The sequence below is a fragment of the Nyctereutes procyonoides genome, unplaced genomic scaffold, assembly GCF_905146905.1.
Source record: "Nyctereutes procyonoides isolate TBG_1078 unplaced genomic scaffold, NYPRO_anot_genome, whole genome shotgun sequence".
In the NCBI taxonomy this organism is placed as follows: Eukaryota; Metazoa; Chordata; class Mammalia; order Carnivora; family Canidae; genus Nyctereutes; species Nyctereutes procyonoides.
In genome coordinates this window covers 18,768,043-18,787,269 of record NW_026575126.1, presented here as the reverse complement: position 1 = coordinate 18,787,269, position 19,227 = coordinate 18,768,043, and the positions used below count along the sequence as shown (strand labels likewise).

General features: G+C 41.6%; 1 protein-coding gene across 1 annotated transcript in view; it reads right to left on the bottom strand.

Moving 5' to 3' along the window:
* Window positions 1-19,227, bottom strand: part of LRRC8C (leucine rich repeat containing 8 VRAC subunit C) — an 84,518-nt gene that overhangs the window by 7,407 nt on the left and 57,884 nt on the right. The gene's annotated exons all lie outside the window — the stretch shown is intronic.

The following is a 19,227-nucleotide window of genomic DNA, read 5'->3' as shown; positions in this document are numbered from 1 at the left end:
GAGAGGGAGAAGCAGGCTCTCCCCCTGACCAAGGAGCCCAATGCAGGGCTCAATCCCAGGACTCTGGGATCATGACCTGAGCTGAAGGCATATACCCATGACCTGTTGGGCCACCCAGGCACCCCGAGAGTGCATCCTTTTTAAAGATGAAGGAGTATGAGGCCAAATACTCTTTGAACAACCTGGAAAAACTGTCCCTAGGAACAATAAACAAACAGTTCAGAGGGAAAATAATAACCAAGGAATTGACAGCAGTAACATGTGGAATCAATAACGCAGGGAAAATCTACTTGTACCTTAAAATGTCAAATGGCTGGAAATCCATAGCTTTCAGTGATTCAGCAACAACAAAACATTTAGCGATTTTGCTAACAAATAGCAAAGTCCTTTATATTGATTATAGAAGCAGAAATTGAATCCATTGCAAAGTGGGCCACTGTGGCAGGGGAATGTGATCTCAAGTTGGTGACAGGAGAGATACAGCCCAGCAGACAGAAGTACAAGGTCTGACAATGGAATGGAGCAACCAACATGGAGCAGAGTGCCCAATGCAAAGGAGCCCACCAGCATGTGTCTGCTGAGAAAAATGAATGAATCCAGAACCGACACTAGAACTTCCAGTTCTGAATTGCATATGTCTGGTGTGTTGCCCATCCTGGGGGCAAAGGTAAGGATAGTGATTATACCGCTGACAACAGAAAACTTCTACTATGTTTAATATGCAACTGACCCTATCCTAAAAATATCACGGGTATTATCCTTTTAATTGTCACCTGAATCTGATGAGGCAGGTACTCTTATTACTCCCATTTCATAGATGAGGAGACCAAGGCCCAGAAAGGTTAAGTTACTAGCTAATGCCATCTTCCTCAGGCCACCTGGACCCAGAGCTCATTTTCCTATTTTATTTTACTGCATTTCTAGAATTAAACAAAAAGATCCCAATCTGACTTTATCATAAGTAACAAATTTCCTTATGCAAATTATGCCCTAGGAAAAGAGCTCACATCTTCAATACTGTACGCAAATAACAATGAAAGAGATGAGGTTAGGGGAAGAAAGGAAATCTCACTATAAAACAGTTTATAACTATAAAACAGTTATAAAAGCTCTGTCCTGGAAGATAAAGCAGGGAACAATTACTTACTATGTCAATCAGAAGAAGCAAGAAGAAATCACACATGTGACTGCATTTATAGAATTCAGAGATTACAGAGATGTGAGAACAGAGCAGTGGTCTTCAAGTGTTTTTATCACTTACCTATGTCAGAGAAAAAATGCTGAGTGTGCCCACTCAGTATATGTATGTCTTATTCATAATTAATCCATAAAGTATTGTCAATCCATACGTGAAATATTAGAAAAGCATAATTCCTTTCCCTTGAAGCTTAAAATAAATACAGGCATACCTTGAAGATATTGCAGGTTCAGTTCCAAAGGACCACAATAAAGCAGATATTGCAACACAGCAAGTCAAATGATATATTTGGTTTTCCAGTGCAGAGAAAAGTTACATTTACATTAGACTATAGTCTATTAAGAGGGCAAAAGTGTCAAAAAAAAATGTACACCATCATCTGTGCTTTCAGCAGGTCATAATCACTGGTCACAGATCACCATAGCAAATATAATACTAATGAAGAGGTTTCAAACATTGCAAGAATCATCCAAATGTGACACTGAGACATGAAACAAATGCTGTTGGAAAAATCGAGTCAATAGACTTGCTCGATGCAGCATTGTCAGAAATCTTCCATTTGTGAAAAACACAGCATCTGCAACGTGCAATAAAGGGAAGTGCAATAAAATGAGGTGTGCCTGTCTAACTAAAAGTTTTCGTTTTTATCTCACATCTCAACGCAGCATCCTTTGCATTTCTGGTGGAGGGGGTGTCAAGGACTCTACCTCGGAAACCCCTGGAATAGAAAATAGCAGGAGGAAGTCTAGACAAATGCCAGACTACCCTGAAGGAATACAGGAGAAAGAGAAGTAAGCAATTCAGTGTCTGGGGTCATGTTCTGGATGTTTTCCCATTCACGGTCTCCTTTAATGCTCCAACAAGTCTGCAAAGTAAGCAGAAGGTAGGGGCTGGAGATGAGCAGGGGAAGGGAGCACCTCCCTGAGCACCTTCGCCAAGAGTGACACCTGTGAGCTGGTGTTAAGGTGGCATCTTCAGCGTTGTGACGAAAACACAGAAGAATTGGTTTGTGCAAGGAAAATCAGTTAGAAGGTAAAAAGGCAGCCAGGCACCTTCTTCAAGTGCTAACTCTCTGCCAAGCACCCGGGCAGATGCCCTGGCCTGCGGCCTGGCCTGCACCTCCCCAGCTTGCTCCTAAAGGTGGAAGACGACGGACGTCTGGAGCTTGCCTTTCTGGGGCTTCAGGTTATGCGCTGCACACGGGTGCCAAGCAAGGGGCAGGGGTGCGCTGAAGTCCTGCTGTACTCCCCGCGGCGGGATGGCAGCCCCATCCTCTTGCGGCTGTCTATGGTCACAAGGTGGGGGTACCTTTTTATATTCCGCACAAAGGAACCTGACTGGCTAGCACCTGTCATTCTCCCCATTCTACAAAAGGAAAAGACCAACTCCGGTTCAGAGAATGTGTATAATGTGTCCAAGTTCACATAGCCAGGAAATGGTAGCGCGGGAAGTTATTTTTTGATTTATATTATTATTATTATTTTTAATGATTTTATTCATTTATTCATGGGAGACACAGAGACCTGGGGAGCCCAATGAGGGACTCGATCTCAGGACCCCAGGATCACGACCTGAGCCGAAGGCAGATGCTCAACCCCTGGGCCACCCAGGCGTCCCGGTAGCACAGGAATATGAACCTGACTTCTGTCCTCCTACCACTGCACGCGGCTTCTCATTTCACCAGGCTTCTGCGAGGAGGGCTTCAGAGAACAGCCCAGCACAGGGGAGGGGGACAGAGCTGATCTCCCTCAGTTCCTCTCAGTCTCCTGATGCCAGATTTCCCCTTCGGTCTTCATGAAGACAGAATTTTTTAAACGTGCTCACTTAAAGCCCAGGAGGAGAAGGACGGTGATCTGTTTTCCAGCAGCTGTTAACTAATCAGAAGTGAGCACAGAGTAGAAAAAAACGCTGGAATTCAGTTCCTAAGAACAATAGGTGCTCCTGCTGCTGAGAGAATGTTTCCTAAGAAGATTCTAGCAGGGGCGCCTGGGTGGCTCAGTCGGTTAAGCCTCTGCCTTCAGCTCAGGCCCTGATCTGGGATCCTGGGGTGGAGCCTCGCATGGGGGCTCCCAGTTCATCAGGGAGTCTGCTCGTCCTCTGCCTCTGTGCTCTCTCCTCTTCTTTTCTCTCAAATAAATAAATACAATCCTTTAAAAAATTTTTTTCACTTTTATTTTTTAAAAAATATTTTATTTAGGGATCCCTGGGTGGCGCAGCGGTTTGGCGCCTGCCTTTGGCCCAGGGCGCGATCCTGGAGACCCGGGATCGAATCCCACGTCAGGCTCCCGGTGCATGGAGCCTGCTTCTTCCTCTGCCTGTGTCTCTGCCTCTCTCTCTCTCTGTATGACTATCGTAAATAAAATAAAAGAGTTTTTTAAAAAAAAAATATTTTATTTATTTATTCATGAGAGACACAAGAGAGAGGCAGAGACACAGGCAGAGGGAGATGCAGGCTCCGTGCAAGGAGCCCCACATGGGACTCGATCCCAGGTCTCCAGGATCACGCCCTGGGTGGAAGGCAGATGCTCAGCTGCTGAGCCACCTGGGTGCCCCCTTTTTTTCTTTTTAAAAACAGAAGACTCCAGCAGAGACACAGCTCAGAGGAGAATTCCCAGAGAGTGGGGACGCAGGCAGGTCGCCTAATTCAGGTCTAAGAAAAGGAACAGCGCAGGTAAGGAGTCCACCTGCAAGAGCAGACGGGAGGGTTTGAGCGTGAGATGGCCACAGGGCGGAGGCAGGAAGTGGCCCCGCACGTTCAACACACACGGTGCTTCTGAGCATTGCAGCCTTGAGAAGAACTGGGAGAAGGATCTGCATTCTCAAAGGGACAGTAAAAAAGGGAAAGACAGACAAAAATAAGGCAGCCAGGCTCCCTAAAACAGCAGCAAGAACCACAACAAACAGCTCAGGTATTCTGTGGTATCTTTGTAAGAAGCAGCAGCTCGTAAGAACTTGAAATCTTGTTTCATCTTTCCTGCTTTTTTGAGAAATTTGTTAATTAAACCTATACCTCACTTCTCTTTAACTTTATCCGGTAATTTAAAGGTTAGAGCACCAAACAAGCCATACAGAAAGGCTGCAACACGAATTTCAAAGGAGTATCAGGGTTCCAGGCTGCTGGTCTGCCTGGGGGGTGAGCAGGGAGGAAGCCCCCCTTCTGCTCACCACCAGCTCTCTCTCTCTCTCTCTCTCTCACACACACACACACACACACACACACACACACACCACAATGCGTCAACAATGTAGAGGAATTTCACCATTTTCATCCAGAGGCAAGCCTCAGAATGCCTTTGGAGGAAAAGGGTTTGGGAGTAGGTGCTAGATGTGTGTTTGGGCAGGAAAAGGGAGAGACTGGATGGGGAGGGACATGGGGTCAGGAAGAGAAAAAAAATGGAAAAAGCAGGACAAACAAGAGAATCCAATCCAAAATACAACAAAGTGAGAAAGTTACTATCCTCGAGGCGGATATGAGGATAATTCTTGAATAAAAAAATCATCTGTGTTAAGGAAAATGTCTAACTTGGTTTGGGAGCCGGGAGGGGGAGGATACAGAATAAGGTGAGTCAGTGACAGCAAAGGTCAGGTGAAGCCATGGCAACGAAGATGGTTGACCCTCCTCTATATTGGGATGAACAGGCCTGGAGGTGGGAGGAGGTGAGTCAGCAGAGCAGAGGGGCCAGAATCAAAGAAAATAGGTCAGGCAACATGTTAGGAGGCTGGAATATATAGTCATTATTTCTATTTTGAGATATAAGTATCTTTCAGTCTTGCCCAAAACTTTGGTAAAATCTGCTACGCAGACCCAAGACACAGAGACAGACACACACACACACACACACACACACACACACACACACACCACACACACACACACACACACACAGCTTTTATGAGTAAATTTCAGAAAAATCACAACAAAAAGGAACAAAATTTCCTGCTGGGATCAAAATTGTACAGACAGGGAGAATTTGCCTGGGATAGTAAAAATCTATAATCCAAACCATTTCCATGGAAGCAGGAACAAGGACCATAAGAACCAAATCTTTGGGCAGCCCAGGTGGCTCAGTGGTTTAGTGTGGGCCTTCAGCTCAGGGTGTGATCCTGGAGTCCCGGGATCGAGTCCCACGTCAGGCCCCACGTCAGGCTCCCTGCATGGAGCCTGCTTTTCCCTCTGCCTGTGTCTCTGTCTCTTTCTCTCTCCGTATGTCTCTCATGAATAAATAAATAAAACCTTAAAAAAAAAAAAAAAAGAACCAAATCCTTCCAGGAGTCCCTAGACCTTGGCGACGGCCATAGGGCCACAGACTGGAATTTGATCCATCATGTTCTAGATCTTCAGGAGCAACTGATGTCTAGGTGACAAACATATAAAATGCTCCTTAAGGCCTTACAGTTCAATGCCCCGGAGGAATAAAAACATACATGCCAAATCGTCCCATCACTGTGATAATATCTAGGCAATGTTTCTGGAAAAGAAACCCAAGGGTTTAAGGGATTGCAGAAATGGGCTCAGTAAAATTTGCATTCATAAATTCTCACTTGTAAATTATTTCGAGACAACATAACAGCTGTTTTTAGGGGGAAAATATGGAGCTCAGTGCATTTTTGAGACAAAGAAAGCAAAAATTCAAGCTCCCTAAGTAAAGGTAACAACCCAGGCAAACTATGCCTGAAGTGCTGCTCAGATCTAGGAAAAGAAATCAACTATTTAAGACCATAATTGTCGAATTTATATAAGCAAGGAGATGCATTTTTAAGTGAAATACGCCTCACACAATCAATGCAAAATTAGAAACTTTTAACCCTAGTTTTCATTATTTTAAATCATTAATGGCCATGCCTACATCTTTGATTGTATAATATGGCTTTGATGATAGTTATTTGATTCTCAGTACTTTGTCAGAATTCTAACATCCACTATTATAATGTAAAAATAAGATCTACTTCATTTAGACAATTTCCAGAAAAGCGATGCAGTGAAAAGCAGAACCCACCTGGGGTATACCAAGTTGAAAAAGCATCACATTTGCATGAAAGAGACACCAAAGAGCTGAGGTTAAAACAAAACAGAACAAAACCAAACCACTTAGCCTCAGAGAAGCTGCTTGAAATAACAAAGACAGAGCAACCTAAGTAAGTGCCAGCTTATGGCTTACATGCCAGAGATAGAGATGACATTGACCGGAGCAGTAGGCCCAGAGAGCCATAGTCGTGTGCGTCAGGAGAACTCAACCACGCTGGCCTATCCACTGTACGTCAGACAGTAGGTTTTAGGGATACCAAGAACAAGGAGCCCTTCAAGGTCAAGCACAGGGGAAAGACAACTAATCAGGAATCAGTGTGGTAACTGTTCAAAAAACTCTTGCTTCCCTTTCACAGTGAATTTTATAATCAACTCATCTAGATCCAGAAGGGGAGGTGGGGAAAAACCCAACAACCCACCTTGGTGGTATTTTTGTTGGAATTACATTACATTTATGAATTAGTTTAAGAAGAACTAATGTCTTTACGGCATTGATCCTTCCTCTCCCGCGGTGTGTTTCCATTTGTTCCCATCCAATTTTATGCCTTTCAAGGGTGTCTTACAGCTTTCCTCACATAGATTTTGGACATTGGTGTTAAGTTATGCCCAAGTATTTTTATTATTTGCTAGCACAAACTTTTTTTTTTTTTTTAACACAGATGGTAGAGTCCTCGTTTCTTCCTTCCCTCCCTTGTGCCATTCCTTAGTAAGCCCTGGTAGGTCTGGAGCACACTCTTCCAGGTCTGTCATCTGTGCATTTTCATAAACAGGACATAAAAACACATGGAATCTTCCATGTGAATCTTTCCTGAGCTTTTCCCTCTCATTCTATGTCCTGAAGACCTTAACACGTTGGCACATAGGGCTCTACTTCATTTTAAGGACCATAGAATTCATAGTTGTGGATATGCTATAATTTACTAAAAACATCCCAATGATGACATGCATTTAGGGCATTTTTCTATTGAAACCAATGTGAGTGTCAAAAAATTGCAAGCTGTCTGACTTTACACAGCATTCTACAACATGGGACAGAGAACTGATGGGCGGTTGTCAGGGATTCCCTGCAAAGATTTGGCACCAGGGAATTCCTTGGGGTACTGAGATTCTTCGGTATCCTGTTTGTGGTGATGATTACAGGTATTTATGCAGGTTTTAAAATTCAAAGATACATCTTGTTTTGATAAAGAGTGCATTCCTGAAGATGGCAACTAAATGCCACCTAATACTAAGTACCTCACCAGGTTTTTTTTTTTTAATATATTGTTCTTTCATCTATTTTGCATCCTTGTCTGAAATCTTGTTTTATTTTTTAGGTCTCTCTCTTTTTAAAAGATTTTATTTATTTATTCATAAGAGACACAGAGAGAGTCTGAGACATAGGCAGAGGGAGAAGCAGGCTTCCCTGTGGGAAGCCCGATGCAGGACTTGATCCCAGGACCCTGGGATCATGATCTGGGCCAAAGGCAGATTCTCAACCACTGAGACACCCAGGTGCCTCATTAGGTGTCTCTTTTATGGATTTTTTAAAAATCCAAACTAATCATCTCTTTCTTTTTACAGTGAATTTAATCTATTACATTATTTTGTTCACTCATATTTGGATATTTACTGGTGTGTGGATTTCTGTATTTTTTTTAATATATCCTTTTCCTTCCTTCTTCCTGCCTTCTGCTGCAATGATAACATTTTCCACACCTCCTATCTCCCACCCCGCCTCACTTGGTTAGTAACGTCTAGAAAGAGGCTACCTACAATTTCTTAAAACACAGGCGTTTAAAGTTTTCAGCATTGTTACCCTGCTCCAAGCATGTTTGAACTACCCACTAACCATCTCATTTTGTTGTTCTTGGGGTTTGTTGTAGTTTTCTTCTCTGAAACACACATTAAAAAAAAAAAAAAAGACCTACAGTTGGTTGAGCTTATTTATAGATTTAGTAAATCATGCCCTCACCAGTTTTCTTACTTCCTGCATCTTTTCTCTGGGTTCATTTTCCTTTTGGTTGAAGTATATCCCTAATAATTCTTTTACCAAGGGTTTGTGGATAGGAAGCTCATATCCCTTGTGTATCTGAACACGTTTCTATTGCTTTTATTCTTGAATAATAGTTTAGAAAGTTATAAAATTCGCTGTTGACAGCCATTTCCCTTCAGCATTTTATATCCTGTCTTCCTCTGGCCTCTATTTTCACTGCTGGGAAGCCCGCTGTCACCTCGAGTTTGTCCCCTAGTAGGCAATCTATCTTTCTCTATGGAAGCTCTCAAGATTTTGTCTTTAATCCCAGATCTTCTACAATTTCACTTTAATTTTGAATGGAAGTAGATTAATCCTGCTCAGTATCTGTAACTAAGGACTCAACTTTATTTAATTTTGGAACATTCCAGCAAAATTTCTTTAAATATTGCCTCCCCACTTGCTCCATCATTTCTTCCATTTTTCTTCCTGTAATTCCTATTAGACATATGTTAGAGCCTCTCAGTCGATCACCCACGGGTGTAGGTGTGCTTTCTAATCCCCACCTCTCTCTGTGGTTGGCTCTGGGACTCTTACCTAATTCATTACTTCTTTTGCAGCTGAACATAGTCTTTTTTTTCATATTTTTAAATTCAGTGACTTTTTTATTTCCAAAGTTTCTAAATTTTTTTAAAATATGTTATTCATGAGAGACAAAGAGAAAGAGGCAGAGACACAGGCAGAGAGTAGGATTCGATCCCAGGACCCTGGGATCATGATCTGAGCCAAAGGCAGAGTCTCAACCACTGAGCCACCCAACCATCCAAATGTTTTATATCCACTTGCTCTCTTGTCATATCTATCCATTTTTAAATATCCTCTCCTTATCTCTTTGACCACTGTATGTATATTTATTTGAACTTCATTATACGTTTCAAAATGCAGTTTCACTCAAGTGAATCAGTGTTCCAACGGGCAAATTTTGTTGAGAGCCTTCTCAGCATTGTTCTCTTCCTGTGCTCTGGGGGGTAGGCTGGTTCTGAGATGGAGATTGTCTCCCACCATCCCTAGTGCACTCTTGTGGTTTCCTGCACCCAACCCCCAGCCCCCCCCAGCCCCACATTGGCCCTTATCGTGGTATCCTGCTGTTCCAGCCCTATGTCAGGGTCTCACAGATCCGGGTGGGAAAGAGCAGGCGGGCTGGCTCAGCTCCTGCTTAGAAGGCACGATTTCCTCAGAAGCACCAGCCCACCATCCAGTTACTTGTCATTCTTTTCAGCTTCCTTTCAGGAGCAGGGGGGCCCTTTGGCTTCCAACAGTGACCAGACTCCGGTCTCTTATCTTGTTTTGTGCATTTTTAGCTCCCCTTACTGGCAGGAACTGAGCCCCTGGCTGCTACTGCCTGCTTTTGGCTAACAGCCGGCAGTTGCTTTGGCCCCACTCATTTTCCATTCCTGTCCTGTTTTTGAGTCCATGTATGCATTTTAAAAATCTCTTTTTATGCTTTATCATGGCTATGTACATTGAGCAGAGGGAGTGTTTTGAAGTGTTAACACTTGCTTTGGTATCTTTTCCAGAAGAATGTGTGAGTGTGTGTATTTTATTATAAAAATTTAGTCTCAGGATGAACATTATGAAGAATCAGCATCGCTTGGGTAGTGCCAAACAAGATACACCTGTCATGCCAAATTCCTCTCCCCAACAAAAAAAAGGCTGAATGTCTTGATACATCTCCCAACAACAGCATATGAGACACGTATTTTCCTACCACCTCAACAGTTAAGTCCATTACTCTTTTTCTATATATTAGAACACCAAAATTATTTCTCTGGTTTAGACTTTGAGTCATAGTTACGACTATATTATAACTAAAAAAAGTGAGAAAATTTGCTGCATATGATAAAATGGCAGGTGTCATTCCAATATGCTAACTTGTGATCCAAGCACATTCTTTAGATTGTGGTTGATCCTTTAAAGAGATCGTGCTTTTTTCTTTCTTTTTTTTTTTTTTTTTAAGATTTTATTTATTTATTTATTCATGAGAGACACACAGAGAAAGGCAGAGACACAGGCAGAGGGAGAAGCAGGCTCCATGCAGGGAGCCCGATGGAGGACTTGATCCCGGGACTCCAGGATCACGCCCTGGGCCGAAGGCAGGCGCTAAACCGCTGAGCCACCCAGGTATCCCTAAAGAGATTGTGCTTGCACTTGGTTATGGCCTAGTTACAAACAGGTAGACAGCAGCTACAAAAAGGTAGATGGGCCAATATAAAGGTGATTAACCTTATCCTCTTCCACCCCACAGATTCACATAACAGCTGATTCCAAAGGGTTCTATCCTCCCTGCAGCTAATCATCCAGATTTGCCCCCAATCTGATGATCAAAAGAATCTCTCCAAACCCAAGAATGACCTAGCAAGAAACAGATCCTAAAGACCTATCCCCCAAGGCTTGTTCAGAGATACTAAGGATAGAGTAGTTTTCATTTTATCCACTAAAACTTCTTGAATCTCTTATTCTATGCTAAGCATCGTAGGAAAATCAAGGAGGCATAACCAAGGTTTGCTGTTCTAAAAGCACTTCCAACTCTACTGGAGAGACACAAAGAGCCATAAGAAAAGCCAAACGGGAGCACACAAGGCAATAAACGCCAAGTGAAGGGTGTGGTAAATTGAGTTAGCACTCAGGCTTGGAGTGGGCAGGGGAGGCTTCATGGGGTTGGAGCACCTTCATTTGGACTCTGAAGCTACTGGCTTGAATAGGTTATGGGGGGTAAGGTCAGAACCTCAAGGTTCCAGAGGCAGGGACACAGGGCTACACTTGGGAAGAGCAAGAGAAAAGATGCCAGAGATCGAGTGTGGCTCTTCCTCTCTGAGGTAGACTCATTTCTCCCCGGAGGAGGGATAGAGATGCAAGGGAAGGAAGTTAATTTTCATGTCTCTAACTTATCAGTTAATGTACAAACTCACTCTCCCAGAAACAAGGTGCTAGAAGATAAAGCACCTACTCTCAAGAGACAGTATTTGCCTCCAGCAGTGACAGGATTCATTCCGAAAATGCAGATGTTGTTTCAGGGCTAACCCCCGGAAATACCATAAGTACAAACAAATCTTGATAAGAAAGAAAAAGAACTGAAAAAGGTAGAAAGGTGGTTTTAAAGGGGGTGACCATCTAAACGCTTTCATTCTCAGCAAATGTCTGATTCACATGTGTTGCTATTCTCCGAGGCCAGTGTGCGTGGATTGAGGGGCAGGGACCACCGGAGCACAAACACAGACATCCCCGAGCACCACACACGGCATCCCTCTCATCAGCACAAGCCAACGCCTGTCTCAAGGGGAAGTGGGAACACAGGCTGCGAGGGTGTGGGGTTCCCTGCCTGCCACATGCACAGTGCCTGACTTCTCCTAAAGGATGGTGCTTAAAACTTATATGATGGGGGCGCCTGGGGGGTTCAGTCAGTTAAGCATCTGCCTTCAGCTCAGGTCGTGATCCCAGGGTCCTGTGACTGAGCCCCCACATCTGGCTCCCTGCTCAGCGGGGAGTCTGCTTCTCCCTCTGCCCCTCCCCACTGCTTGTTCTCTCTCTGTCAAATAAGTAAATACAATCTCCAAAAAAAAAAAAAAAAAACCAAAGTTATATGATGGATGATGGAAGGGAACATACTGTGTACAGAGGAAGGGTATAGCCAGAGAGTAAAAAAAAAAAAAAAAAAAAAAGAGAGAGAGAGAGAGAGAGAGAGGCATCTGTACATGACTAAAACCCAGGCATCAAGCACATCTTCTCGAGTTAAGCATTATCAAAATCTCTGTGCTTGAGAGAATAAAATGCCATTAATCTGGTAGAAGAATTAAACACTGAAAAAGTTACAGCATAGTTTCCTGAGTCATTACTATACAGAAGGAGGATTAAGGCTAAGCAGAACTGGAACAGTCTTTTAAGCCCTGGTGTGCCCCCTATCACAGCACCTAAGGAAACACGGCATCATCGCTCATCATTTCACCTCCTAGACCAGGAAGCTTTTTAAAAGTGGCCTCATCCTACTAACCCTGCCCGGCAGGAAATAGCTTTGCAATAAATATAAGGTGGATAAACAAACACATTTTCCCACCCAGGGAAACAAACCACAACAATGGCAAGTGCACAATTTTATAAAATCAGATGCCAGTGAACATCTGGAAATATTTGGCTTCTCGCAACCTTCCTCTGAGATCTGAGATGAACCAATTCGTTTCACACACATCTTCCAAATTGCCCAGTGATGTCTGCCTACTGATTCCTGAAGCCCGAGCTTAGTGCTTACTCTTAGGCACCATCTATTTATGCCTAAATGAAAAGGAAACCAGCACATCTGCTTTAGGATCATGTCTACATTTGACACTTCCCTTAATAAAGGTGATTCCTCTATCACTGTAAATACAAACACACCGACTTTTCGAGGGTAAGGATGACTACACACACTATAAATGTTATTTTATAATTATTCATTTTTAGAGTGCGCACCTGCATGCGTTTGTGAGTACATGTCTGTGTGCCGGGGCGAGGCGGGGGTGCAGAGGGAGAGGGAGAGAGAATCCTAAGCAGGCTCCAGAGTCAGTGCGAGACCCAACTAAAGGTTTGATCTCACCATCCTGAGATCATGACCCGAGGCGAAATCCAGAATTGGTCACTTAACTGACTGAGCCACCCAGGCACCCCAAATGTTAATTTTTTTAACCTCTGGTTAGCTTGAGACTTTCCAGACATCAAGGATGCTCTCATTTCCTGTAACTTAGCATTATCTACATTGTGTTTTCTTCTCCTTTGGAGGCCAGCTGCTCCAGGACACAAAAGGAATTAGAAGAAAAGAAATTTTAAATAAGGCAGTGGAACTGATTCAAAACTGTTTTCATTTTGCTTCATGGCATTTTTCCATAAGCCAAGTGGACTAGTGAATTATTTGATTCATGGCAATTTAAGATTTAAGTGGAAAGCATTTCAAAGTCAAAAACCATGTGAGAAAATTTAGCGGATATAAAAAAACTATGGTTAAACATTAGGAACCGACAGCTAATGATTCATAATAGAGACAGTTTGTTTCAGTTGCCTAAGGAATTTAAAATATTTATAATTATGCTCTTGAAATAATGAAGGGAAAGCTCTTTTTGAAGCAATTTCCAGGCACTAAAATCTCGTTCTGTACTCAACTGACTTATCCCTGGACATCCTGCAGTTCACCGATAAATCTGTGAACGGGAGTAAGATGAAAGAAATTGGTGGCGTCCAAAGAGGAACATAGCTCCTCTGGACTAGCTATACCATGTACAAGCCCCACAAAGATGCATAATTCTAAACAATGCAAGCATACAAACATGCAAACAAAAAACTGTACCGAAAGGATTTTTTTTAAAAAATGATTAATTTTAGAGATTTACTCTAATAATCAAAGAATAAATTGCTACAGCACTCAGCAAGCCAAAGAATGAAACCAAGGCTGTGGTCAATCTTACGTGAAGGAACAGCTGGTACGTCTCTAAGAGAGAATATCTGTACCTGTTGCGACATTGCAGAAGGCTTGCAGGTAAGGCAAGACTCAGGGCAATCCTTAGTCACTTAGGTTCATTGGATGGTAGGACATCATCATGCTCTTTGGAGGCTAACCTATCTGGACTCCAGAAATATCATGAATTTGTATCAGAAAGTTTCCACACATTCCAGGCAAACAGGTCTTTTACCACATAGGGTCAATTTCAGTTACAGATCTTTCTCTGACTCGTCTAGATGGTTGAACCCTGGGCAGAACCCAGGACTCTTCTTTGTTCCCCCTTCCTTCTCTCTAGAAGAAATAGCACTAATGGTAGCATTAAAGGAAAAGTGGTGAACCTAGGTGCTCATAAGGTGTGAAGGCTCTGGGTTCAAGTGGCAGGAGCTCTCAAGATTAGTTTGTCAGGCCTCTCTCATTAGAGGTTCCCTCAGGAGTCACCACTTTGAAGTCTCTTTTCTATCTTGAAGCTGGTGTGATATGATGGGTCTGGAGCTGCCTTTCTCTTGGAAATGGACCATGTCCTAGGAGGGCCTGGGGAGGATGGCTCACACAAGCTCTCCCCCTAGCTTTAGGGTGAATTAGCAATCTCCTCTTCCCCTCCCCCACCCTCCCTTTCCCCTCCGTCTCTTCCTTGCCTGAGTGTCCCCTTTCTCACTCTGGGTAGGCAGAGATTAAAGTGCAGGGAAAGAGGATAAGCCAGCTTCTTGAGGTGCCCCCATCCCCTTCTTGTCCAGATCACATAGCCTTCAGTGCTTAGGCAAAGGAAGGCCTTGTGACTTTCCTGATGTCTGGCTTAGCTCACTAGGAGATGGACAGAGTGACTTGGGGCCAGAGCTGAGCTTTCATCAAATATTCTTTTGCCTGGTTTTGTCCTCTACCCAGGTCTTATAAGGCCCTCTGGGAGAGGGAAGAACTGAGCATTTGGTCCTTTATCTTAGACCTTTCTCAACCTGTTTACCAGAGAACCTGACTAATCACACTTAGGGCTTTAAGGAAATGCACCAGATGAAGACATTGAAGTCTATCGTTAAAGAGACTAAAAAGAATACGTTTCTATTTTACCACCACTTTTTTCACAATAAACTGTAAAAAGGAAATGATGCCTATCCTGCTCATTTAATAAGACCGAGGCTCAGAAAAGCAATGTGTTTTACCTAAAAATCTATGAAAGAGTTCATGTTTTCTGTTTGAAGTTTGGAGGAAGGATTTAATTTTTCTCTTTGAATTTACTTGATGTAGTTGAAATTATAAAAATCAACCCAGGTTTTGCATCTCCAGTAAGCATATGAGGTTTCTTACAAGGTAAAATGATGACGTAATTGATGGCCTGTTTATTAGACAAAAGACTTGTGGTTGATGGTGCAGAATTTCTAAAAATATAAAATTAAGTGACTAACCAATACAATCATCCACAAAAGTGAGTCAGAAGAGATCCAGAGGATCTCTACATTTTCTCATCCTGCATTAAGCATTTTTGAGTCCAATGATCTAGCACCTACATTTTATTTTTTTCTTCCTCTTTTAGAAAATTATTTTATTTTTTAAAGATTTATTTATTTATTTGAGAGAGAGAGCACATACAAGCAGGGGAGGACTGAGGAAGAGGAGAGAGAGAGAATCCCAAGCAGAGTCTGAGTTGAGTGAATAGCCCTGATGCAGGACTCGATCCCACAACCCTGAGATCATGACCTAAGCCGAAACCAAGAGCCAGTCACTCACCCAGCTAGCCACCCAGGTGTCCCTTAAACTAAGTTTTTATTTTAATTCCAGTTAACATACAATGTTCTATTAATCTCAGGTGTATAATATAGTGATTCAACAATTCCACATATCACCACAGCATCTACATTTTAAAAGTGAACATCAACATCCCAAAACATAAGCTAACATTTTGAACTTAAAGTTTCAGAGCCTTAGCTTTAGGCATCTGTGCAAAGAATCACCCCAGCTCTTAAGGACTAATATACTTTGAGGAGGGAGACATCAGCTTAATTTTAAAATAGCTGCCCCCAATATTGCCAGTTAGCATAGTTTACTTCTTAGGAAACCTAATCTTTAGAACTTGCCATTACATGATGAAAAAGTCACTATGAATATTTAAAAGCCTTTATTCTTTAGGAAGAAAAAGTGCTGTTACATCAAAAAAAACCCTAAGAGTCTTTATTTGCTAGAATCTTCCAAGTGCATATACATTAAATTTTATTTTGCCTTACAAATCTTATTGTTTGTAACACACCATAAACTGTCTTCTCTTAGGAATATATTTTAAATCGTATATAAAACATTGACAAACTTGATTTCCCCACATAGTCTTAACTGTTCTTCCTCCTTTGTAGTCATTGCAATAAATGGTCATTGAAATATGAACACACGCATGGATACACACACACACACACACACACACACACACAGACTGAAGCAATTATCTTGCATTTTAGAAGGGTGTATATGAACATTTATATTTACAACAGTGTAAACATCTTCACAGGCAAGACCAAGTTTTGTGTTGTCAGAACTTAGCATGTAACATAGCATATAAAATAAAATGGTATGATAAATGAATATGTAACTTTGCCTCTCCAATTATTCCTTAAGCTCCTTTGGGGCAGAGATAAAGCCTTAATTAGTTTGTTTTCCCTATAAAACTTAACATAGTCCTGGTCACCTGGTCAACATTCAATAAATACTGTACTTATTTATTCATAGTTTCATGGCAAAAATTTCATTGAACAGAGTATTTCTCCCTATCACCGCATATACTCAAATAGAAACTAGAAATTAATCTGCCAAGGATGTTATAGAAGAGATTTCTATATTGGATGGGAACTTGTACAAAATCACCTCTAAATTCTCTGACACTTCTGAAATTCTGGTATTTTTATTTTTTAAGAAATTTAATTGGTACAAGATTACAAACTTCAGAGAACAGAATAAACCAATATTAGGAACGTATCACCACTACTCAAGAAGCATTAAATTTCAGGTTAATTTTTAAAAATCCCTGCAAAACTAAAATATACTAAAGAGATAATGAACACTAAAAAAGCCCTCAAAAGTACATTTGAAAATTGGTTGTTTAGAATGAAGAAACCATTTTCCCACAAAACAACATGGAGTTTATAGACTCTTAGGAAAGCTCATAAAATCCAACCCCTGGGTACAAAGTCAAGTATTAATACTGTTATAGAACTTAATCATTGCCCATAATACGGTTTACTTTGGGATGCTGGCACTATACTTCTCTGCACAACATCTGAATAAATGGGCAACTGTCTGGATAAGAAAGACCTGGTTTTTACCATGGCTGTCAGTTACAATTTTATTATAAAACAACCACATATATGCCAAACATAACATAATTTCAGTTCTGTAAAATATATTCCACTGGTCTCACCCAACTGCTTCTATAACTTGCTCTGCTGAGGTGTCTCAATTTCTGGAAGTTTCTTTGCTATAAGAAGAGTATGGAATTTTTTCTATACAAATTTTGGCCCGAGTTTTCTAGCACACGAGGGCACATAACCATGTATAAGTCAGGGTGTGTTGGTCTCTCCCTAGCACATTATTGCAATACATTCTCAAAGGATGTTTTTTCCCCAAGTCTGTTGCTCAAACATAGGGCCTATCTCACTTCTTTGTCACTGGGCTTATGCTAATTATCCCCATGCTTACCCAGTTCTAGAAGGCTGTGTTTAATCTCTGACACTACTAAAGGAAGATTATTTGCCATTGGCTGCCTTTTCTACTTTTGGGGGAAGATCTCATTTTTATTAGCTCATCAGTTACCCACACAAAGCTTCCTCCCTCAATTTATGATTCAGTTTTAAGGTGCATGTTCATATAAGTGTTTTTATTAAGACCGACACTGAATTCTTAGAGCTGCTGAAGCATATTAATGCATCCACTCAACATATTTCTTGAGTGCGTGTTAAGTCTAAGACATGCAGGTGGGCACAAAGATGAATCAGACGTGCATCCTGCCTCTTAGTAACGTCAGTACTTGTGGGAGCAATGAGACACGCTCTTGACATTTTCTGCAACACACTCTGGCTCAAGTGTCAACAAAGGGTCACGCTAATTGCTTTAGCAGTTCATATGGTCCTAGGTTCTGAACCCTACAGAATTAAATTCTTTGTCTTAACTCTCATGAGTCAGACTTAAATCTGAAAGCTTAAATCTAAGACCTCTGATATTTGTGGGAGCACCGTGCTCCAGGGCACTAGTGGTGATGCTCAATTTAGGTTAGTACTAATGTCAAGCCTGACGAAGAGGATGTAAACAAGAAAAACTGCAAGGGGCCACACTCCTTGTACTCCCTTTGGACCTGGCACCCTATCCTCTTGGGTTTTCTTTGCTGGCATTCTCTGCCTCTAGATACCCACATCCCTTCCTCTATCAGTTCCTTTAATTCTATTCAAATTCTATTCAAGAGAACTTCCTTGACCACCCTACTTAGAGTAGGACACTTGTCACTCTCTCCCCTTACATGGCTTTACTTTTCACAAAGCACTTATATTGAATGTTATATTTTAAATTGTTTATTTTTTTTTATCAGGGACTTGTCGTTTTTTTTATCACTCTGACCTCACTGCTTAGACTATTTATTACACATGGAGAACAAAGGAACATTGTTTGTATGACACATGGATTCCTGGGCCATTCACTTCTAGAAGGGCATCTCTGAAGAGAGAAAACTCACTACTTCACATGACATTTTCAGAAAGTTCTTGACTTTTTGAGAGTCTGGGTTTATACTGACCCAAAATCTTCTTTCCTAAAACTCGTGTTATCGGTTCTATTTGATGTTCTGGGACATGTGAACTAAGTTTAAGTCATTTCAACTTTCCACATGGCAGCCTTTCAAGTGTCTGCTCTCTACTCTCACATCCAGCCAATCTTCTCACCTATAGGCTCAGCATACCTCCCACCAGGCCACAGACAGGGGTTGTGGATTTCTCTCTCTTGTACTGGCCGCAGTCTCTTAAGTTATGGTGTGAGAGATCCTCACAAATGGATATATTCTCTCTGTGATTCAAAGGTTTTGGCCCTTTTCCCTAGCTGTTAGAAGCTCACTGTTCCTTACTTAGCACATGGCAAAAATGGCCTCATCTACTCTTCCTTGCTCACTCACCTCTTCATTCCACAGAACAAATGCTGCTGAACACTTACACCTACACCTGCCCGATACTACTCTTGATCCTGGGTGTATAGGATAAATCTGATATGAGGTATGGCCTTATGGAGTTTATATCACTTAGAAGTTATTCTTCCAGCTAAGTTTTTGCTTCTGAAACAAAAGGATGAGAAATCTTACAGCTAATGATTCTGCTTGTGAAATTTAGAGTTAAGAAATTTCTATCTTGTAAAAAAAAAAAAGAAAGAAAGAAATCGCCAGCTTGCGGAATACAACAAATATTTGCACGGAGATTTGGAAGTTTACGACTGAAAAAAAGGATGAGATTGAAATGGAGCACTTGACATATATTCTATAAAGAATATTTGAATAAATCAGTTCATATAGTGCG